Below are 25,820 nucleotides of genomic sequence, written 5' to 3' on the forward strand. Positions count from 1 at the left end.
CAATACTAGGCAATACAAACATTTAATCTCTTAAGCTATTTGTTCTCTTTAAGTTTGGATTTTACAACCTATTTTTCATAATCCTCTATTAACCTTCCTTATTTATAATGTATCAAGTGGAATAGTGAGGTCTCATTTCATTGTTAAAAATTCTGGGCAATAACAGGTTTGTCTCTTACCAAGCAGAACTGTGTTAATCACAGTTCTGACTGTGCCTCAGTTAGGCACAACCCACTCCAATTGTGCCTGACTCTTTGAGACCCCATGGACTGTAGGCTCTGTCCATGGGATTCTCCAGGCAAGAATACAGGAGCGGGTAGCCATTCCCTTCTCCAAGAGATCTTCCCAACCAAGTCTCATATGTGGTGCAACAAAGTGGTTAAGAGTGTATCTGTCACTTAGCTAGATTTTACTACTTTCTCTATCACCTACTTGTTTGTGATATCTTGGGGAAGTCTACCTTTGTTTATTCACCTGTAAGTACCCAAGAGTTTCACAGTGATGTTTAAATAAATTAATGAATGTAAAGCATTATAACAGTATTTGGTATGTAATAAATATTCAGTAATTGTAATAAGTGTTTGCCATATTTCATTCTTCTTCCTAAATGAGGATGGAAATCAATGGGATGAGGAGCAAAGCATTTAAGTATGCCAAAAAGAGCAATAGCCACATACAAGCTCCTTACTAAATAAGTAAATGGAGATACCCTTTATTTTTAACAATAAATTAAGGAGAATTTTAATCTTTCTGATGTAACTGTTTCTTGAATGAAGCCAGTAGTCCATGTAGCCTTAGAAGCACTACTTGTGTTAGTGTGTGTTTCTAACTAGGTGCAGAAATATCTCAATGAAAAATAGATCTTGAAGCAGATAAATTTGATAAGATAGATATAAAAGAATATTTTAATAGATATGGCATTAAAATCAAGAAACATTTTTGAGCCTCTAGATTATTAACAAAAATAATTAAAGTGATAAAAACCTTGAAATTACTGTCTGTATATTAAAAGTGACATTTCTACCATAAAAATTTCTTTTTTAGGATCTGGTGACTTGGTCATAAAAACTGGCTTGGGGCTAAAACTTGGTATATGTTGTGTTCATTTCAAGCACAAATGTCTTTCCATTAGTTAGAGATTTTCACTTGTATTTTGAAAAGCAGGAAAAAATATCCATTTTATATTTCTAATTTATTAAACTCTAATGGAAAGCATAGTTTTCTTAAAATGGAAATTTTTGTTTCAGAAGTCATGATTAAATTTTGAAGACTGCAAGGCAACACATGCACATAAAGTTAATGGGAGTTCTAGATTATAATTAACTTAGCAATAGCATGTTGTGGCAGAGGAAGAATTTGAAGGCCAAATAAGACATGTGGTAAATAGTCACTGGTTGGGCTGACACACCACAGGGGCTTCATTAGGGCTAATAACTGTGCTATTCCTTCTGTAAAATTTATAAATTCTAAGTACACTCAATTAGAATTAATCTCACATTCAAGTAAAAGAAAATAACTGCAAATGTATTGCTGCTTTAAAAACATAACTTCCTGATGATGCTGAGTTATAGAAATATGTGTTAAAGAGAAAACTTGCATAGTTTAAGCTTAATGGTGTTGATTAACCCTATGTGCCATCTGGGTAAAATACTTTGTTGAAATTATATATTGAAATGCCTGAGGGTAAGCAGAACAGAATTATGGATATTGGAAATTTTATTTCTGTTCCCCCTAATCTAAACCTTTGCTCAAATTGCCCTTAGTGAAGCACATTATGTGGTTATACAATATGTGTGTGTTACAGGTTTTGGGGCAAGATTTCTTAAGTCAGATATTCAAGTGGCAAATGTAACCTTTTGCTTGTTCATTGAACAACCTCAATTTTGAACACCTATTCTGATGGATGGCTGATAATTTATTCCAATCAATTTCAGGTACGTGCTGACATTTCATTATTTTTCATTTAAATTGCAATCAGTCAAATCAGAGACATCCAAAACTTCTTCCCATGACGGTTCTCCCAACTGTTGATGATGAGTGTGGCATATTCTCTGTCCAATGCGGCCAAACTGAGACAGAGCTCTGCTTGTGAGCATTTTGTTCCACAGGCATCTTAGGCCATCTTTAAGGGCCCACTATGCTTAAAATAAAAGCTAGTGGAGGTGATGGAATTCCAGTTGAGCTATTCCAAATCCTGAAAGATGATGCTGTGAAAGTGCTGCACTCAATATGCCAGCAAATTGGGAAAACTCAGCAGTGGCCACAGGACTGGAAAAGGTCAGTTTTCATTCCAATCCCAAAGAAAGGCAATGCCAAAGAATGCTCAAACTACTGCACAATTGCACTCATCTCACACGCTAGTAAAGTAATGCTCAAAATTCTCCAAGCCAGGCTTCAGCAATACGTGAACCGTGAACTTCCTGATGTTCAAGCTGGTTTTAGAAAAGGCAGAGGAACCAGAGATCAAATTGCCAACATCCGCTGGATCATGGAAAAAGCAAGAGAGTTCCAGAAAAACATCTATTTCTGCTTTATTGACTATGCCAAAGCCTTTGACTGTGTGGATCACAATCAACTGTGGAAAATTCTGAAAGAGATGGGAATACCAGACCACCTGACCTGCCTCTTGAGAAACCTATATGCAGGTCAGGAAGCAACAGTTAGAACTGGACATGGAACAACAGACTGGTTCCAAATAGGAAAAGGAGTACGTCAAGGCTGTATATTGTCACCCTGCTTATTTAACTTCTATGCAGAGTACATCATGAGAAACGCTGGACTGGAAGAAACACAAGCTGGAATCAAGATTGCTGGGAGAAATATCAATAACCTCAGATATGCAGATGACACCACCCTTATGGCAGAAAGTGAAGAGGAACTCAAAAGCCTCTTGATGAAAGTGAAAGAGGAGAGTGAAAAAGTTGGCTTAAAGCTCAACATTCAGAAAACGAAGATCATGGCATCTGGTCCCACCACTTCATGGGAAAAAGATGGGGAAACAGTGTCAGACTTTATTTTTTGGGGCTCCAAAATCACTGCAGATGGTGATTGCAGCCATGAAATTAAAAGACGCTCACTCCTTGGAAGGAAAGTTATGACCAACCTAGACAGCATATTAAAAAGCAGAGACATTACTTTGCCAACAAAGGTCCATCTAGTCAAGGCTATGGTTTTTCCTGCGGTCATGTATGGATGTGAGAGTTGGACTATAAAGAAAGCTGAGGGCAGAAGAATCGACGCTTTTGAACTATGGTGTTGGAGAAGGCTCTTGAGAGTCCCTTGGACTGCAAGGAGATCCAACCAGTCCATCCTAAAGGAGATCAGCCCTGGGTTTTCAATGGAAGGACTGATTTTGAAGCTGAAACTCCAATACTTTGGCCACCTGATGTGAAGAGCTGACTCATTGGAAAAGACTCTGATGCTAGGAAAGGTTGAGATCAGGAGGAGAAGAGGACGACAAGAGGATGAGATTTTTGGATGGCATCACCGACTCAATGGACATGGGTTTGGGTGGACTCCAGGAGTTGGTGATGGACAGGGAGGCGTGGTGTGCTGTGGCTCATGGGGTCACAAAGAGTCGGACATGACTGAGCAACTGAACTGAACTGAACTGAAGGGCCCACTGTGCCTTTTATTGTTTGGGTTGTGGACTTTAATCACTATTTGGAGGGCCTTTTAAATTCCTCCAGCTATCAGACTTTACACAACCCTCTCAAAGAATGTGGTAAGCATAGGAAAATTCATTTGCATTTTCTCCCTTTTTTATGGCTGTAAGAGACCTGAATAGATTGGGGTTAAGCTAAATCCTGTCCAAGCTTTGTGACCTCATGGACTACAGTACTCCAGGCTCCTCTATCCTCTGTTATCTCCCAGAGTTTGCTCAGATTCATGTCCATTGAGTTGGTGATGCCATCTAACCATATTATATTTTGTTTCTCTCTTCTCCAAAAGGGAATCAATCTTTTTAATCTTTTCACAGCATCAGGGTCTTCTCCAATGAGTTGGCTCTTCATATCGGGTGGCCAAAGTATTGGAGCTTCAGCTTCAGCAACAGTCCTTCCAATGAATATTGAGAATTGGTTTCCCTTAGCATTGACTGGTTTGATTTTCTTGCAGTCCAAGGGACTCTCAAGAGTCTTCTTCAGCACTACAATTTGAAAGTATCCTAGTTCTTAGGTGCTCAGCCTTCTTTATGTCCCAAATCTCACATCCATATATGACTACCAGAAAAACCATAGCTCTGACTATGTGGACTTTTGTGGGCAAAATGATGTCTCTGCTTTTTAACATACTATCTAGTTTTGTCATAGCTTTCCTTCCAAGGAGCAAGCGCCTTTTAATTTCATGGCTGCAGTCACCATCTGCAGTAATTCTGGAGCCCAAGAAAATAAAATTTGTCACTGCTTCCACTTTTCCCCCTTCTACTTGCCATGAAGTGATGGGACCAGATGCTATGATCTTAATTTTTTTTTTTAATGTTGAATTTCAAGCCAGCTTGAATTCCATGTGGTTACAATTTCAAACTTACTGTCAGCAACCCATGCTGGTTTGAAAGACTTCTTTCTGAGGTTTGGCATTTTTAATCAGAAAGTGAGGCTCATGGATCCTTCTGCTTTTAGATCCTTACATAAAATATCTGGAGTTTCTGCTATTTCCTATTATCTCTATCATCCCTTACCATGAGGTTAGGTCCACACTGAGTCAGGTGGGTTCAGAGTGCCTTATTAGGTATCATGAGAACATATACAACTCTGCTGGATACATTTTATTTGCTCCGTTGGATTCATTTCTGCACCATTCACCACTCTGCTCTGTGCACTAGAAGGCTGAAGTATTTGAATTAAGTCCAAAGGAACCCTTGCTTTCTTGGTTCAATCTCTTAATGGGGACATCATCAAGAAACTGGAAGGGAAGAAAAGAGTGCTGTTTGGGTATATGTTCTCCCATTTCAGTCCTACCAGGTTGCTGAGGGTAAGAACTCTTGTCAGACATCCTCTTCTAGGATTATATTTCATTTTTCTTTGTTCTGCTAACTTCTGTTTTCTGTTACATCCTCAGGTGATAACAGCTCCCCTTTTTGTTATTCCCAGGAATTTTCACTAATAATTTATTTTTCTTTTAACCTACTTACATTGTTGAGTCTGACTCTTTGTGACCCCACGGAGTGGGGCCCACCAGGCTCCTCTGTCCATGGAATTCTCCAGGTAAGAATACTGGAGTGGGTAGCCATTACCTTCTCCAGGGGATCTTCCTGACCCAAGGACTGAACTCGGGTTTCCTGCATTGCAGCCAGATTCTTTACTATCTGAGTACCAGGGAAGCCTCCAAACCTACTTACATGTTGTGAATTATCTCTTGATTTAGTTCTCTGCATTACTATTTTAGAATGCCTTTTTTAAGCTGATTCTACTTTGACTATTAGAGTTGACCCTTGAACAACATGGGTTTGAACTTCCTTGGTCCACTATTACATAGCTTTTAAAAAATTCATTAAATAGGGCAGTATAATACCATACAATTTGATTCAACGGTGGTTCAATCTGCACATGAGGAACCAAGGGTACTTCTAGTGCGAAGTTAGAGTGGACTTTTTTACTTTGCTGAGGTTGACACCAACTTCCATGTTTTCAAGAATCAACTGGGTATGATAGTGTAAGTGATTGTGGTACCTGAAAATAGAACTTCAAATTGAACTTATGAAATTGGTTTTCTCACATATCTAAGGAGCACTAGTGAATGCTGCTCACTGGAGAGAAATGTAACAGTAATATGACTCATGTGATGGCATTATTGCTGCCCAAATTGTTACCAAATAAGATGAAGTCTATGTGGAAAGTAAGGTGCTGGGAGATAAACTGGATTTGTTAACTAATCACTGTAGCAACAATAACGATTATAAAGGCTAGGTGATTGCTTACTTTTCAGATGAACTTGCATAGTATATACAGATAAAATGACAAACTGAGGCCTTGAATGCTAGTTCAGAACGTGAGTGGAAAATCAGAAAGCTTCTATGTTAGCTTTCAACAAACTCCTTATCTCCTGAAGTCTCAGAGAAAATATGGCTAAGGATCAAGTCCATGGCTTGACTCTAATGAAGCCAGGGATCCTGCATCAATTAAAAACTCAAACTTCTAGGTCTCTTATGCTAAGCCAAGGGCATTGATGGGGAAGAGATTAATTGAGAAGTAAAAAGGAAAACACTGGGCAGACACAGTCAAGACTATGGAAATTGAATCAATTCCCATGAACCTCCCTTCAAGTCAGTGATTCTTTCACTTATAGATGCCAAGTGTATACACTTTACTGTCAGATACAAAATGAGAACAATGACGATAATAAATAGCACAGGAAGAATGACAATCAGATGAAATGTCCCATAGGAAATTGCGTTATAGTCCAATTATTTTGGGAGTCGTAGGAATAAAATAGTTGGGCAGCCTATAAAGTGCATTTAGACACATATAGGCAGAAAGTATCTGGATCTATTGGGCAAAAACCAAATTACCTATTCTTAAAAGTGAAGAGGTGAAAGCATTAATTGCTCAGTCAACTCTTTGCAACCCCATGGACTATTGTCCGCCAAGCTCCTCTGTCCATGGAATTCTCCAGACAAGAATACTGCAGTGGGTAGCCATTCCCTTCTCCAAGGAATCTTCCCAACCCAGGGATTGAACCTAGGTGTCCTGCACTGCAGGCAGATTCTTTACTCTCTGAGACACTAGGGAAGCCTATCTTCTTAAGGGATTCATAATCTCTTACCTACTTTCAGACCTTAGCCAGTTCCCAGAAATAAAATACCTTAACTGAGCAATTGCTCATATAGACTGTGACTCTTTCCCTAAACCTTGCCCACAAGGATCAATGCTCATTACGATATGCACTGGATTAAGGAATTTTCCCAGAACTTCTGTACATTATTAGATTCTGCCTCTGAAATGATGCTTATCTCTGGAGACCAAAAATGCCTAAAGTATAGCAGAGTGAAGACTACAGAAATCCCAGGTTATATATGGAACTTGGCCTCCTTTTTCCTTCTGCTGGTTTCACTGGGACAGTACACCAATTATGTAGTTATTACCCTAATTCAAAAAATGTATAGTGGAAATGGATATGTTTTGCATCTAGTAGTATATCCACAGTGATACTGTGGTCCAGGGAGTGGGAGTTATTATGGTATAAAAGCCAAGTGGAAGCCCCTTTAGTTAGTTCTACCTCTGACCAAGAAACTAAACCAAAGGTAATGATGCCAAATCTCCAAAGGACTTTTACAAATTAGTGCTATGATTGAAGATGAAGAAACCAAGGTACTGATTCCTACCGTGTTCTTTTTTTACCTCCCTGTTTGGTACAAAAGTCACTTGGGTCTTTAGAGAATGACTGCAGAATTGCTGAAAATTCAGCTGGTGATTTGTACCTGTGGTTCCAGATGTGTTATTTTTATGGAGGCAGATCAACAGATCCCCTAGTCTAGGCTATTCATGTACAGATTTAACAAATGCTCCCTATTTCCATTTCTATAAGCAAAGATAATCAGAAACAAGTTGAAATTAACTTGGAAGACAGCAACATGACTTCACTTCCTGCCATGACAATATGCCAAATCTTCACTTCTCTTTTCTTATATAGTCTGAAGGACCCTTTATCATTTGACAGTTCCAGAGCATACAACTTCCTTGTGTTAATGAAATAAGGCTACTTTAATGGATGATTAAGAAAATGAAATTTCCCTAGGTGCCTTAGTAAAACACACTGATTCCAGAGAATTGGAATCCTATAGTATGATGCAAACACTATATATATGAAGCTTGTAAGGGTCTGGTGGTCTTGAGCACGTGAAGTTACTTTCTATGTGCTAAGTCGCTTCAGTTGTGTTGAACTCTGTGTGACCCTATGGAATGTAGCTTGCAGGCTCCTCTGTCCATGGGATTCTCCAGACGAGAATACTGGAGTGGGTTGCCATGCCCTCCTTCAGGGACTCTTCCCAACCCAGGTATCGAGCCCGGGTCTTGTCTCCTGCATTGGCAAGTGGGTTCTTTACCACTAGACCACCTAGGAAGTGAAATACAAATGGTGGCACCTCATCGCTAATCATAGAAGCAAATCACTTGGTGGACCTCTTTGGATATTGAAGGCAACATATATTAACTCCGTGTGTGCTGCCTTGATCTGTTTACCAGGTAGCCCTAATGCTGTCAGTTTCCAACTGCACCTGGAGTTGTAAAGTGCTGTGCAGCCTCTTGAAGGTGTCAACTATCCTGCTTCTTGCCTTTTGTCATGATAAATGTGACAATATTAACGGAGTCTGTCACAAATTGAGGTGTTGTACAGAGCCACTGGGAAGCTGCCCTAGAGCTCATATTGCATTTTGTCGAAATTCATGATCTATTCTGCTGAAAATTATTATCTATTTGAATAGCTGCTCCTGGATTGTTAAATGGATTTCTCTGGGGATGTACATCTGAACTAGAACACCAAATAATTACTCAGAACTACTTTGAAAGCCATGGAAATGCCCAGCTCAGATGACCCTGTGAGAAAGGATATAATATGGTTAGTGTAATTAGCTGTCAGCCTCTGATGCAACTTTGGGATGCCTCATAGCTTTCATACTGAGTGAGTACGACAGTGATACCATGGCAGCAGTACTACTAGAACCAAGCCACTGATGCACAAAATGGGACTCCTATCAGGGACACCTGTTGCCCTGGATTCTGCCCCTGGTTTGGCTGAGACAGTCATAGGGCTGCACTATAGCCTCATCTTACCACCCTCCTTTCACAGATATCAGAACTGAATCATGGTATCTGTCAGATCTTTGGGCCATTAAAAATAATAAAAAGAATTGCTTGCTTTCTAATTGTTGAGGTTTGAGGGTTTTACAATATATTTTAGATGCCAGTCCTATATAAGATATATGTTTTGAAAATATTTTCTCCCAGTCTATGGCTTGATTTTTCATTCTCTTAATAGCATCTTTCAAAGAGCAGATAGTTTTCATTTTAATGAAGTCCAACTTATCAATTTTTTCTCTCATGGATTGTCTTTTCTTGGTGTTGTATCTAAAAAGTCACCACCAAACTTAAGGTCACCTAGATTTTCTCCTTTGTTATTTTCTAGAAGTTTTATAGGTTTGCATTCTACACTGAGGCTTATGATCAATTTTAAGCTAATATTTTTGGGAAGGGTCTAAATTTTTTTTTTAACTTTGTGGATATCTAGCAGTTTGGAGAAGGAAACAACAACCCATTCCAGTATTCTTGCCCAGAAGATCCCATTGACAGAGGGGCCTGGTGGGCTACAGTCCATGGGGTCACAGAGAGTCAGACACAACTGAGGGACTGAGCACATCTAGTAGTTCCAGAATCATCTGTTGAAAGACTATATTTTTCCACTGAATTGCCTTTGCTCTTTTGTCACAGATCAATTGACTGTGTTTGTTTGGGTCTGTATCTGGGCTTTCTATTTTGTTCCATTCATCTGTTTGTATGTTCTCTTGCTAAAATCACACTGCTTGATAAGTGTAGGTTTATAGTAGTTTTGAAGTCAGGTAATATCAGTTTTCAGTCTGTTGAATTTGTTTCTTTTTAAAAAGTCTTCCCCTTTGTTTCTGCCTTTTGGGGGGTTTCATTGGGCGTTTTGTATGATTCCACTTTCTCTTTTCTTTAATGATATCAAATACACTTAGAGAAGTTTTTAGGAATTCCCATAGATTTTTCAGAGTACATTTACAACTAACCTAAGTCTGCTTTCAACGAATTCTATACTGCTTCCTGTCTGGTGCTCTGTGTAAATAAGTTTAATAAAGCAAAACTTTATTAAGAAACTTTATTAAGTTTTGCTCTAAAACACTTGTTACTTGAGTGTTTCACCTATTTCCTGACAGAATCCCAACTAAAGAAAACAGGTTTTTTTTCCTTCTGACTCTAATCCTCATGTCCTTCTTGGTTATCATGACAATCTTGGCTGGTTCATGTTTCATAGGACATAAGTGGAGTAAACAATAATTAAACACCTATTTGGGATGATCTTTTATATTTTCTTATAAAACAGGCTCTGTGAGTGGTGTATTGTGAAAAGCACTGATTTTAGTCACAATTTTGTGTGAATATTACTTCATTAATTACTAATTGTGCCTCTGGGCCAGTCATTTTAACTTATTCTCAATGACAATTTCATTTAAAAAAGGGGGGGTGGGATAATATCTACCCAAGAGGTAGATCTGAGTAGAGAAATGTGCAGAGGCTGGCATGTGGCAGTATTCAATATTCTTTACCAGTTGAGCCACCAGGGAAGCCCAAGGTCGGCCCGCTGCATTGGCCAGGAATAGAACCTGGATCAATTGCTTGGAAGGCAGCTATACTCACCACTACACCACCAACGCTGCACAAATAAATAATAGCATAAATAATACAATTTGTTCTCCAAAACTTTCTCAGGAAAAGCAAAATATCAATAAGTAAACTTAGAAATTACAAATGATCCTTCTCGTTGATCACGGATAGAGCTTTGAGCAAAGATAGAAGATTCTTTTTTTCCCCTTTCATTAATGTTTTTAATGAAAGGTACTTCATGAGATTTGCTCATGATATGTATATATGTATGGATGTACTTATTTATCTATTCATCTCTCTTACATGACTTTTTTGACAATGAGACAATTTCCCACAAGAATATTAGGACTCTACCCCTTGAAAGGGGGAAGGAAAAATCAAAAGAGGTAAAGACATTCAAATCTAAGATGGTGCCTGCTACCAAAAGTTCTGCTTTGCACACATAGTTGAGATAAGGATTCTGGCATAGCTAATATACCAAAACCACCAGAATAATTCTTCACTATGCTGCTTAGGTTGGAGATGTGAGTACTGTGCCTTTAGCAGACTGCAAGTCTGCTACTTTTCACTACTGAGATTAATTCTAACACACTAGATTCTGCTTTAGTCAATGCTATCTTATAGGCAACATTTCAATGTGCTAAGACAATGTTATGGCCCAGACGGCATCATGACTGAATGAGAAATAGCAACTTATTTTCCCCCAGCAGTGCAGAAATTAATGTTTATAGCTTATTGAATGATAGGACTTTCACAGGTTATATCTTTATTGAGCAGTATCCTTCATAAAAACATTTGATTTATGTTGATATAAGTCATTGTTTCTCACAACAAATGTAAGGTCCTATAGGTTTAATCCCTGGATCAGGAAGATCCCCTGGAGGAGGATGGCGACCGACTCCAGTATTCTTGCCTGGAGAATCCCATGGACAAAAGAGCCTGTTGGGCTATGGTCCATTGGTTCACAAAGAGCTGGACACGACTGAAGTGACTTAGCAGGCACACATGCATACAATAAAAATATACCATGAAAACAAATGCAATGTTTATTGCAGTAGAAAATAAAGGCCAAAGGGCTAATACGGTTGTTAAAACTAAGCTTGGAGTCTGGCAGACAAGATAAAAGGAGAGACTCATATATCTATATAAATCTCATAATTTATACACGGTTTATACTGATTTCTTGAGTTAAACAACTGCCTGTTTAATCTCTTTTAATATTGTCTCCTCAACCTCTCTTTCCTTCCCTCCCTTCCTCCCCCACTCCCCCCCTCACATATACATACACAAATACCCCAATTTCTTACATAGAATTTTGTATAGGTCCATTGAGTGGATATGATGGACAGTATCATCCACTATTAATGTCCTGGCACATTTCATATGTCTTTTTAATCAGAGTGCTTTTTGATAAAAGTTAAAAGATTAATGTCACAGTAAAAATGATCCCATTATGTGGGAAGCTAATAACGCTCAAATAGGTAATTTGACGAGGGCTGCATCTGATTCTGGAAAAGAGCTGTAAACATTTAGAAAAGGCAGATAACTTTACATCTTTAAAACAACAAATATTCTGCATCTAGTATCCTTTCAGGCAAGCTTTTGATAAAACTGCCTAGGGAGAATTTGAGGTTATGTACTCTGATGAGGTACTGTATTGCAGGTATTTTATAATGCATATGGATTGAAAGCAGATCCATATGCTTTATTAAAAGCAGATGAGATGGATGTAATCTTATGATGAAAATTCAGACACACTTACTTGGATAAATTACCACAATTTACAGAGGGTGGCAACAGACATATCTCTAAACATGTTAAGCCTTTAGGGTCATTTAAAATTTAATTTAGAAAGCATAAATGGTAATCTTTAGCACATGAATAGATATAAGACTGTCTCCGAATTCTATACCATTGATGATAGAGCAAAATGGTTCTGATCTTGAAATATTTTGAATCATATATCATTATAGAAAAACATCAGTAATGCTCTTTTTGAATGTCTTATTTTCTCATTGTACATCAGTATGAATTACTTACAACATAAAAATGAGCTAAGTTGCTGTAAGAAGTAATTTGATATAAGCAAATTGAATTTTGGAGAATGTCTGCCAAAAACAATAATTTTTAATTTAGAAAAATTTATATCATGCCACTCTGTTAGATATAATTAGATGCCGATTCCAATTGTCTGCTGAGGACCCTTCTGGTCCATCTTAATAAAACATTATTATTAATAAATAGGAGTATTCAGCCAATTTTCTATGGCAGGTGTGGTATGCATTTAGTTAATCTAAAAGCAGCTCTAAATAATTCCAGTGTAAGTAAGAAAGAAGAGGCCCAGAGCACTTTGTTGTTAAATCTAATTCTTGAAATAGTCTAGTGGAGATATATTAAAACAGTTGCATGTGTAGGTCTTAAGGAGTAATTGGATAGGAGATGATTAGGAAGAGAAAGCCAAGGACAACTGGAAGACAAGTGGATGGTTGACTGTTGTCATACAGCCAGATTGTTTAGATTTAACCACACATCTTTTCAATAGCTTTACTAGTTTCATTTTTCCTAAAGTACATAGTTCAGTAAGCTCTGCCAATGGTAAATTTCATTTTTTTTTCAAAATATGGAGTTTTTGTTGTTGTTCTCATTCTTGAGTGATAGTTTTGCAGGGAATGTATTTGATCATTATTTTCTGTATGTATGGTTAATATTTCAATCTATCCTTTAATTCTTGCTATAGAAAAATCAGCTACTTCTGTTTTATTTTCTTAAAAAAACTGTTTTTTCTATTTGCTAATAAGATAACCTTATCCACTGTGTTCTTTATGACAATAGGTCTAGTACTGATTTCATTTTGCAGTGTCTGATGTTTGGTCCATTTGAGTTTCTTCTACAATCCTGCCCTGGGTTTCCTGAGATAACCCTGTATCTTTATTAAAAAATTCCTACTTTTGTTCATTTGAAGTAAGTTAATAGGTGTGTAAGTTTTCTATTGCTAGGTAACAAATTGCACAAATGTAGCAGCCTACAACACAATTAGCTCACAGTTCTGTAGGTCAGAAATTCAGGTGAGGCTGACTGGGTGGTCTGCTCAGGGTTCATAGGCTGAAGTCAAGGTGTTGGCAGGATACAATCTCATTTGGAACACTGTGTCCTCTTCTAAGCCCATTCAGATTGTTGGTAAAATTCAGTTCCTTGAAGGCTGTAGGACTGAGGTCCTCAATTTCCTTGCTGGAGCCATACTCAACTCCTAGAGGATGCTTACATTTCCTGCTAAGGGCCTCTCAATCTTCAAAGCTGACAAAAAGAATATCCCTTGTGTCCAGTGCTCCTCTGAAGCTTCAAATCTCTGACTCCAGGAAGAGGTCTGACTCCAAGAGGAGGCCAGTTCCTTTCAATGGTTCACCCAGTTAAGTCCAACTCACCCTGGATAATCTCCCTTAGAGCCAACGGTGTCATATAACAAGCTAATTACCAGAATACAATCCATCCTATTAAAAGCCCAGAAGTATTCAAGGCATGTATACCAGGGAGTCAGGGTCCTTGGGGTTCACTTTAGAATTCTACCATAATTGCATGTATAGAAATTATGAATCAATGAGTTCTAATTAATTAAGTAAAAAAATTTCAAGAATGAAGTTTCTAGTAGGTAAAGTTTTTTTGGTGGAAAAAAGGCTAGGTATTGCTTTAATATACTCTCTTAGATGATTTGAAGTCTCATGAATATATATTTACTGGTATGCAAATGATTCATTTGGTTTAAATTTAACATTGTATTGCTAACATGTCAAATTTAAATAATTAATGGAGGAAGATGGGAAACTGGAGAGTGCATTCTGGAATCTATTTTTTAATTACAAAAAGAGCTCTGCTTCTGCATATATGAATTTAAGATTAAGACCTCTCTCCAGGTTGCTTGTTATTGCTTCCTCTCTTACATCTTTGGCTGGAATGATCTTATTCCAGGTAGGGCCTCCACTAAAAAGGATTACTAATTGAATTGCCTCTTAAGGTAATAGATTTTGCTTCCTTAACCTTGCCAGACCTTTGCCTGTATCCAGTGTTGCCTGGAAATATGATTTGACTACATAAGAATACTAATCTTTATTCTGATCTTATGTTTTTAACCATCTTCAATTCATCATTTAGTGTTTGATTTCATCCAAGAAGGCATTTGGTAAGCATACTGTAAGGCACAAGACTCTTCCTTTGAAAACACTTTAACTTCAGGTCACAGTATATTCACTGAGCTGGAAACAAAGTTTAGGTATGTATTTTGTGACACTTAACATTTTTTGAGATGAATCACACTTCAAAAATGTGTTTTATTAGAAATAAACCATTCAGTTCAGTTCAGTTCAGTCGCTCAGTCCTGTCCGACTCTTTGCAACCCCATGAATCGCAGCATGCCAGGCCTCCCTGTCTATCACCAACTCCCGGAATTCACTCAGACTCACATCCATCGAGTCAGTGATGCCATCCAGCCATCTCATTCTCTGTTGTCCCCTTCTCCTCCTGCCCCCAATCCCTCCCAGCATCAGAGTCTTTTCCAATGAGTCAACTCTTCGTATGAGGTGGCCAAAGTACTGGAGTTTCAGCTTTAGCATCATTCCTTCCAAAGAAATCCCAGGGCTGATCTCCTTCAGAATGGACTGGTTGGACCTCCTTGCAGTCCAAGGGACTCTCAAGAGTCTTCTCCAACACCACAGTTCAAAAGCATCAATTCTTCGGTGCTCAGCCTTCTTCACAGTCCAACTCTCACATCCATACATGACCACAGGAAAAACCATAGCCTTGACTAGACAAACCTTTGATGGCAAAGTAATATCTCTGCTTTTGAATATGCTATCTAAATGTCTTCAATTCATCACGTTCCGCACCTCAACCTCTGGACACAAAGCAAATATTTCCTATCCTTCCTTCTAGTTTGTTCAAGTTTCTCGATACTGACGTCACCTTAGAAAGAACAATCAAACCAAAAGGAGCTTATCACCTGTGGTCCTCGCACTGGGACAGCAGAAGCTGTAAGATTTTCTCTAAAGAGGTGATGGTGAGGGTAGGATATCAGAAACGTACCATTCAGGGGCAAAGAAACGGAATTCTGCTGTTTTCACCTTAAAGAACTCTGGGCATGTGCTCAGTCGTGTCCTACTCTGTGACCCCACGGACTGTGGGTTGCCATTTCCTACTCCAGGGGATCTTCCCTACCCAGGGGTCGAACCTGCGTCTTTCTGCATTGGCAGGCGGCTTCTTCACTATCGCGCCACCTGGAAAGCCCTAAAGAAATCTGATCCTGATTCTAATCATAACTGCTGCAGTTTGCTTGTAGTTCCCGCCCCCCTACCCCCACCGCACCCCCCACCTCCGCGTCCCCCTTCACTACAGACCGAAAGGAGTTTGGTGGGACTGAACTGGTTAGAAAAGAAATAAGAGTGGGGAGCTGACGGCGCAGAATAGCCTAGCGCGCGCATAGAGCCCGGCAGCACCGGTCCGCGGAGGAAATGCGCGGCAGGCACAGGACCGGCTGGGAGGCACAGGAGAGCGCGACCCCGCGGTCCCAAGCGGCTGCCGCAGCGGTTGCCTGGACACCCGGTAACTGACCCAGGGGCCTCGGTCGCCGGCGCCGCGGAGCCGGCGGGGTTGGACAGGCGAAGTGCGGTGAGACAGATGAGCTGGTGAGTCTGGAGCTCCCAGCTCTCCAGCCGCCTACACGGCGGCATACAGACCCGAGTACCTTGAGCCGCCTCCGCCTGGGTTACTATCCCATTCGGTCCATCCCTTAGCTATCAGTCTCCTCTTGGAGGCTGAGGCGAAACTGTCACTCAGCGAGTATATGAGAAAAATCCTCAGGGCCTTAGGGAGGCAGGGAAAGTCTCCCTCCACTGGCCGCCCAGTTGAACTTCACGTTGTCTAAAATTGCATCCCTAAGGTCTTACTCTTTTAAAATAATTATTTCTACCTTTTATTTTGCTTATAATAGTGTGGGGCTCGAGTATTATTACTTTGAATTATTATTTATATTTCTTCTTTTGATATTTCATCTTTCAAGTGCCTTGCCCAAATACTGCACATCTTAGGAAAGAGGCTGGGGATTTTGTATTTCCAGCAGTCCCCAATCTTTTTGGCATCAGGGACTGGTTTCTGGGAAGGCACTCTTTTTGAGGGGAGGGGAATGGTTCAGGCAGTAATGACAGCGATGGGGAGCAGCAGATGAAGCTTTGCTTGCTCCCGGATGCAGCTCATCTCCTGTTGTGTGGCCGGATTTATATAAGGCCTCCAGTGAGATGGTCTATCACCCCTCCCTTCTGCAGATGAGAAAAATGAGGCTCAGAGCCTGTTAAATGACTTGATCAAGGTCAAGAATTTGCAAATTTCAGACCTGGAAGACTAAGGGTCTCCTGACTCCCAATTCAAAGCATTTTCTATGATTTCTTTCTTGACATTCACTGGTTAGTCAATAAATATTTGTGAGTTGATTTGGTAGCTTCCAGGAAAATCCCATGGACAGAGGCGCCTGGTAGGCTGCAGTCCACGAGGTCGCTAAGAGTCGGACATGACTGAGTGACTTCACTTTCACTTTTCACTTTCATCCATTGGAGAAATGGATGAAACCCACTCCAATGTTTTTGCCTGGAGAATCCCAGAAACGGGGGAGCCTGGTGGGCTGCTGTCTATGGGGTCACAGAGTCGGACAAGACTGAAGCGACTTAGCAGCAGCAGCAGCAGGTCTACTTACTACTGCATGACATGTCTGGGCAGCCTGACCCAAGTGTAGCATTCTTGAGATATTCTCCCTCTATCCCAATAAGTTTTTTTGGTCCTGCTATGGCAATAGCAAACTTACCAAAGTCAAGAACTCAGAGAAAAATGGATAGCTAGTTGTCAGACACATCAACAATGTGAAGGATTTTCACTTTCAGTTTATGTTGAACAATTATCTAGACATTTATATGTGAGACTGCTGCATTTTCATCTCAGGTATATAACAGTTCTCATTTTATTGTTGTATTCTGAAGGCTTTATTATTAACCATATCTGGCTAGTTTCCAAAACTATTAAAAATCTGAGTGTGAAGTTAATCCTCCCCTTGTCCCTGAGTGAAGTCTTGGCATGGTGGTAACTGCATTAGCTCTTATCTACAACCTTGCTTTCTCTCCTCTGCTCTTGTCCAAGACTCAGCATAAGCCCATACTCAACTAAACTGTTCTTTCTTCTCTGTTTCCTAGAGCAGTGAATGATACCTGCATACACTCTTCTTTCTTTTGCTTTTTGAATACAGACATCATTCTCACAATGGATTATTCCACCAGGCTAGAACCATGACTTCCAAAAGCTCTGAAAATCTCACAAATTGGGAATTTGTGAGCTCTGAGACTAAAAGATTCTCAGTCTTATACCTAATAAGAAAAATCTAGAAATGGCCTAGGACAACTGTTCTTGACCCCAGTTGGTTCAACCTGCCTGTTTGTACAGCATTCATGTATGGGATGGGCTACTAGAATTCATAGCATCTATCAAACCACGTGGATGGAGTGGGGAAACGCTCAAAAGAAATGAGCCCCCTTTCTGGGGAAAAGGGAGTATTTGTCTACTCAGAATTATCTAGGTATATGAGAATGCTGACTAGAGAATTGCTAAAATGCTAGATGTGAGTCCAGACAAAACAGAGAAGGTAAGATATATGATCAGAAAGGAAAAGAAGAGAGTTTAAGCACCTGGAACACTAATAGCAGTCCAAGAATAGGTATTGGTAATGATGCAGGGAGAGAAATGAATTGATCATGAGCATCTGTATTACATACCTGATGGAAAAGTAGTACAGCCACAAGCAGATGGTTGCATGGGTGAGCCTTAATGATCATGTCTGTTTACCACACAATAATAACACTAATAAAATATATGTGGCCTTTTAAAATTGGCATTGAACTGAGGTTAACCTCAGTTATAATGTTGTGGAAAAAAAGACCACCCAAATGAAAACAAATGGATAGTTTTTTTTATCCAGAGCTTGCTATAGCAAGGGAGTCAGCCACCATCATTGCTTAGGATAGAAACTGAAAGGCAGACGGAGGAGTGGTAAAGTTTTATAGTCGAAAAGAGAAAGGATTCAGGTATGCTCTGACCGGAAGCTGCTGACATGGGGAAATTGGAGGCGGGCTCTGGAAGTGGAGCACCCTCTGAGGTTGGTTTGAGGAGTTTATTTGGGTTTCTCTGGTTGGTCCTAAATTAGAAGTGCAGGCAAATACTAGGGGAGCTGGAAGTAACTGACAAAGCACTGACTGTTTGGGGATGATCTGCTGCAGAGGCTTTGGTTTGGCTTCTGGATTGTTTGGTGCAGAGACTGTGGGTTAGAATTCTATTTTTATATGTGATCTGGTCATTGACCATTTATATATTCAGTCCCTCCATGCTCATGAAAATTCAGCTAAGTAAATTTAATTTTACTCTATTTGAAAAAAAACTGAGATGTGGAGAGATTTGGAAAGGTTAAGGATTATATTCATGAACATATAATTTGCTATTGAACCCTTATTCACTGAATTTAAATCATTACCATTTATTAAGCACTTATTATATGCTGGTCAATGGACTAAACAGTTTGCATATATATGTTACATTAATCCTCAGAGTAACACTGTGAAGCATTACTGTTTTCACCATTTTCCAGTGGCGGAGACTGATGCTCAAATTCATTAAGTACCCTTCTCAGGGTCATACCTTGGAGTCCATCTGGAATTTTATTCCACATCTAACTGATTTAAAATCTATGTCCTTTAGCACTTTATTAAATTGTCTCCTCCTTGTATAACTATATCACTCTATTTCAGCTTAGTTTATATCTATAAACATTGCCATCTGGCTTCCTTTCCTAAGTAGTTATAGGATCTTTGTGTGAACAGAGGTAATTAAAAGTCTTTTCTGTGTGAACTGAAGGGATTCACTCCACTGTTGGGGATGATGGAAAAACTTTGTATTTTTAATCATAAACCAAAGAAATGGATGGGATGCTTGGGCATGTGAAATTACACAGTGAAGATGGAGAGGTAAAGAAATGGTTGAAAATACAGTGAAAGAGTACAACCAAGAAGGTGTGAATATCTAAAATAGATTCTTCTCTTAATGAACCAATCAAATGGTTTGGCTGGAAAATCAGTTATTCAAATATCCCTGTGCTGTTGTTAGTAACAAATTTCATGGCTAACTGGACAATTTTTTTTTTACTTTAAACTTGTTTTGTGAAAATGAAACTATATTTGTTTTTTTTTTTTTTTTTTCCCTTGAGAAAAAACCTAGCCTCAGGAATTGTAATTATTGAGCCCCTAAATTACACTTGTGTGTGACAAATTACTCAAGAGACTGAAAAACTGAGGACTTTTGCTATTAAAATTATGTCATCCAGTGTTAATTATGTGTTAATCACCCTCAGTATTCCACAGATTTACAGAGCTTAGTTTACTTAGCTTATGGTGTTGGAACAAGTGTACAAGGATATAGCACAGAAACAATAGAAGAAAGACATTCACAGGGAAGGGTCCAGAGATCTCAGGCATAGATTTCTTTATTCTCCCATCTCTGGGTCTCGCAGGTATTCTTGGTCTAACCACTATGTGTGCACATCTCAAGCACCTCCTAAGCAGCAAACCCAAAATTGCTCATGATGGAGATCTCTTATCATGAACTCCTCATAAAACATATATTCTAGCTATGCTACTAGACTCTAATTTGAAAGCCCCCTCCTCCAGGCTCTGAAATTAAGTACATTATAAATCCAATTATTATTACTAAACAGTGCTTGCAGGCTGATATATCTTGATCTGCAACAATTTACAGGCCCACAGTTTCAAAACATCATTTATCTTTAGCTAATGCATTCCATAGCATTGGCCAAGGGTCAGTGGCTCTATAGGTAAGCTACAAGTAATCCACACCAGCTAAGATGGACCCATTATAGCATGGTCTATGGACAGAGAAACTTTTACACTAAATGCTCAAACCTTTTCCATAATAGAAATAGCAAATGAGTAAAAATCCCTTCCTGCATCTACATATCACTTCATGTATAGCTCTTTCCATCTCAAATCTGTTCAGTTTCTGGAAAAAGTGTTCTACTCACATCTTTCCTTCTTCCCCACGTATTGACTCATGGGTTTCTTGCTACCAATATTCCGCTTGTGTCATTTAAGGTAAATGTTCATGTTAAGGTCACTCCTGACCTATTGGCACATTAAATGGATATTTCCCCCCCTAGTTTTTATCTTATATCTTATTTTTGAAGCTCTTTAGGTTGTTGGCACCTTCTTAAAATTCCTTTCTCTTGGTTTCTATGATCCCATTCATTTCTGTTTTCCCAGCAATTTCTCTAGAAGTTCTTAATGTTTGTTTTCTTGGCTTTCATTGACAACATTCCTTTTTGTGTGACCTCATCCACTACCAGCTCCACAATATTAATACCCCAAACTCCAGCTCTAGTCTCAAACTTTCTCATGAATTTTGGACAAACATACATTATAACTATTAAAAAGCATCCATATATAAAAATTGAAAGCCATCTCTCCTCTAAGCCATACTAAATCCTTCCTCATATAGACTCAATTCAGGATAATGGTGGTACGATTCTTTCATTCCCTCATGCTAGAAGCTTGGGAGTTATTCTAAACTGCATCTTTTCTATTATACTCAATTTCTCACCAAATCATGCTGTTTATGCCTCTTAAATACCTTTTGGTTCTTCCTTCTCCTCTCCATTTCTACTTCCTCTGCCTTAATTAAAAAAACATTTACCTTGATTACTTCAATAATCAATCTTTAGTACTCTTCTGCATCAATTTTTGTGCTTTCTTCATATTAACTGCCTATGCATGGCACTAGACTGTGACTATCTGATCACTAGTATTCTCCTATGAAAGATTCTAAATGGTTAAAAACAGGGGTCTTATTCATTTTTGTATTTTTGGTGACTAGTATATAAGGTATATTCAGTGAGTATTTTTGAATAAATAAATGAATATACAGTTTAGAAAATATGCATAGAAAATGATGATATGCTACTGACATGCTCTGGAACAGTGTTGTTCAAAAGACTTTTCAATGATAGAACTGTTCTAAAATGCAGAGGCCACTGATACCTGATACCTGATACTCAGTGATTACTGAGTACTGGAAAGTGGCTAGTGTAGCTAAAGAATAGAAGTTTTAATTTTAAAATTTTATGGCTACTGTCTATAGTATAGGACAGCACAACACTAGGAAATAGGCCAAGGAACTGCTTAAATTTTTCTTTTTTTTGTATTTAATTAACTCTTCAGTGGAATAAACTAAAAGCAATTTTCTCTTTTGCTCCATTAATCATCACCACTTAAGACTGACATTCTGGAGATGTTCTCTCAAACAGTGTTCATTCAAGAAACAGTTTTGAATACTTAATAGATGCCATACACTGTGGCTTCAAAGAGAAATAAAACACATATTTCTTCATTCAAAGATGCAGCAGGAAAACATCAACTGGTAATGGAATTTGATTTTGGAACTGTTGCCATTTGGGGGAAATTTTGAAGGACTGATTTAGATAACAGTGGTGAAGAATATTTTAAATTATTTTTTCTCTCCTTCCTCCCCCATTTAGATTTGGAAGTAGCAAATGGGAGTGGACTTGTCAAAATTATACTTGTGATGATGACGGGAACCATTTTGGATCCCACTGTCAACCCCACCTGAAGGTGGTAATGAACTTCTGCTGGTTTCTTTGACTTACGTAATTTTCATTACATCTCCTTTCTTTTCTACTCTTTATTTTATACCTGCTTGATATCTCAACTGTTTTCAGATTTATTAATTTCTTTGCATTTTATAATCTGATGTCACAGATGATCCAATATCATCCCTCTGGCTCTAGGCAATTTCATCAAACTGTGTCATTCATTATAACTGGCTGCTTTTGTGGTATGCTAGCAAATTTTCAATCAGTATGATAGCATTTATAGCCAAGTTAATTTAGATTAGTTAGCAAATATTATGCCATGAGATCATGTATAAAATGATATCACTAGGGCCGAAATATGTAGTGTATAATGTATTTCTTTACTCATTAATTTGAACACTTCCACAGAAAACTGCAATAAGAAGCTCCTGGCATAATTTCTTTTTAATAAATTCTGAATGCTGCCTATTACTTTTGATTTTCTTATTCTCCAGATGGCTACACATCTACACTCTATTTTTTAGTTATCTCTCTAAGCACAGATTTCTTACTGGGTGCTATTATTTATTTATTTTCATTTATATCTTTGGTTTGTCTTAAAACAAAGAGAAACTGTTTCAAATTAACTGATAATTTACAAATAGGAAATTAGTGAAGAGCTTAATTTTCCAGTATGACTTAATATCTCTCAAGAGCTATACCACTCGATGAATTTCTGATTTTTACACTAAACATTAACAATTTAAAATCATGTAGTAGTGAAAATTATACAAATCCTAGAAAATATATTAAGTAATGCTTGTATTGAGATCTTTGATAAATCATAGTAATTTAAAAAATCCAAACATTTATATCTTAAAACCTTTCAAAAATAGCATTACTTACTTTCTTTCAAAATATTTCAAAAATAGCATTACTTACTTTCTTTCTCCCCATGGTATAATGATAACCTCATAGTAACATCTACTTTGATTTTCTTCTTTAAAAGTATAAGAAAGTACCTTTCCATACAAAGAAATCACTCTTGTTGAATTACTGGTCAATCATGGAGTGGGAAGCTGTTAAGGTGCATTACTGTTTAGAATGAAACGTGTAATAGGAAACCTTAGTATATTATTAAATTTTTCAACTAATGGCTTACAGCTATAGTTAGAGGGAAATAAAGCTTCATTGTCAAACTTCACCCTATTCTTCTTTATTTTCTTATTAGTTTTAGTCTCATATTTTCCTTCCCTTTGAATGACTTACTGGGTTCTGGTAAAGAAGGTAAGAAGAAGAACACTGACTGAATAGAAGGTGACGGGGTGAGTGGAGGTAGTACATTACCTGTTTTCAATTTCGTGTTTCAGGACCTCTAGGAGGAAAAATAATGACCTTCTGCCGAGGTCATATTCAAGAGGGAGTTAGTCTTTCCATTTTTATTAAATTTTAATTTGGTAGCTCATATGAGCTAGAATTCTTTCTTATTTAGTAACATATGGTTTGTATTAATTCGGTAGCTTGCATTTGGGGGAAGATTATTTAGGGAATCTGGATGAATACAAATCAGCTATACTTTGGAGGCGCCATGCCAAGGCATGGATATCCTTTAGCAAAAGCAGAAAAATCAGCGTTAGCTAACAATTCTCAGTAGAATTTAAGTATCCCTTGTGGGAAAACTCAGGATTCTTCTCAGGTTATTCAACCTTTAAACCTACAAAATATATAAAAATGACAGGCAGAATGAAGAGTGTTGCATTAGAAGAATTAACAAATTTTGCTCAGTGTCATTAAAATATCTACACAAATATTAACAAACACTGAGTAGCTTTTAGCTTCCCTGATGGCTCAGAGGGTAAAGCGTCTGCCGGCAATGTGGGAGACCTAGGTTCGATCCCTGGGTGGGGAAGATCCCCTGGAGAAGGAAATGGCAATCCCTGGTTGGGGAAGATCCCCTGGAGAAGGAAATGGCAATCCATTCTAATATTCTTTCCTGGAAAATGGAGAAGCCTGGTGGGCCACAGTCCATGGAATCACAGAGAGTCAGACATGACTGAGCGACTTCACTTTCACTTTCATTATTCAAATATAACCTTAGAAAAGTTGATAATGTTAGAGTCTTTTCTTTTATAAAGCCAGATCCGTGGTGGCTCAGATAGTAAAGAATCTGCCTGCAATGCAGGAGACCTGGGTTTGATCCCCGGGCAGGGAAAATCCCGTGGAGAAGGGAATGGCTACCCACTCCAGTATTCTTGCCTGGACAATTCCATGGACAGAGGAGCCTGGTGAGCTACGTATAGTCAATGGGGTTGCAGACAGTCAGACACGACTGAGCAACTAATACACACATACTTTTATAAAGGCAATAAACAAACCTCTGGAAAGGTCATATTTTATGTATCATAATACCATGTTAATCAATGTACCTGAGTTGTCAACACTTGAGTTTCTTAACAGATAATAGATCTGAAAATTTTCAAGGGAGCTACTTGTTGATACTTTATAAAACAGTAATTAAATCAATGAGCAAAGGCATACCATTTTCCAAAGTATTTTCTATGGTTTCTCTTACCAGTGATCATAAACGATGAGGCTTTCCCCATTGCTCGTTCAGGCCTTCTTTAGAGAAGTTTCTATACGTGTTTTTCAAAAGAGATTTCTATTTTTGTTGGCTAAAGGTCCTACAGTGTGAAAAATTAGAGGGAGGAGCCCTCATTGGCTTGTACACCTAGGAGTATTGTATTGGGGTGTGTGTTCATTTGTGTGTGTTGGGGGGGTGGGCGGGTAGGTGTGTGTGTATATGGGGAGAGGACCTGAGGGGCTGATACTAACATCTGGGTTGGAGAAATATAGTACTGCCATGCTAAAGTAAAATACAGTTCCCTCAGAAAAGCTGCTAAAATGTGGTTAGATTCTATTGGCAAAATGATCTTATTAATGTAGAAAGCATAGATCTTAGTCTACAAACTGAGCTGCATCAAGAATACCATGCTTAAAATTTTCCTCTAAATCAGCTAGAGTCCAGTCTGGTGGCCCCATTCCACCATTTTAGCAGGAAATTTATTCACTCTGGTGTCATCTCTGTCCCACTCTGCAAATGAGATCAAACCATTTGTACCAAGTGTCTGGGGTCTGTAGCTGCATCAAGAGCATCTGGAAATGTAAGAGTCCCACCCAGACACCGTCTCCCACGCGTGCTGTGGCCCAACGGGAGTCCCAGGCTTTTCAGAGGTCTGCCCTCCAGGAGAGTGCACACTGAGTGCAACTGGAAGTCCTCATGCCTGTGATGCAGCCTTTCTGACTGCACCTAACAGTCACCACCCTGCCCCCAGGTCTGGTCACCTCCCTGGTTACTGCCAGAGCCTTCCTGGACTCACAGCCCTCCTCTACCATCAAGTCTTGGGGAATACTTCTAAACACCTTACTAATCCTAAGTTCATCTTCAGGACACACCATGAGTTAAAGATCAAAGTCATTTCTGCTTTCTTTCAGTCCAAAAACCTTGAAACAGAGAACTACAAAATCTTGTTATGAGATAAAAATGGGAGAAGGGTGTAGAGGGAGCATATGGGGAGAATAGATACAAATTAATATTTCAACAAACTTATCTGATATAGTAATATTTTAACAAACTTGGTGTTATTTGGGGGAAAGGTGGATGTGATGTGGTTACCTGGGAACTTAGCCATCCTTTATTATAAGAGTGGTTTATAAGAGAGGTATTTATATCACAGGTGACAACAAGATTAATTTGTGACCATCCCTGATCATTTGTATTATAATAGCTAAGTATTTATTTTAATATCTGGTAG

Source organism: Bos indicus x Bos taurus, chromosome 24 (assembly GCF_003369695.1).
Source record: "Bos indicus x Bos taurus breed Angus x Brahman F1 hybrid chromosome 24, Bos_hybrid_MaternalHap_v2.0, whole genome shotgun sequence".
NCBI classification, from domain to species: Eukaryota; Metazoa; Chordata; class Mammalia; order Artiodactyla; family Bovidae; genus Bos; species Bos indicus x Bos taurus.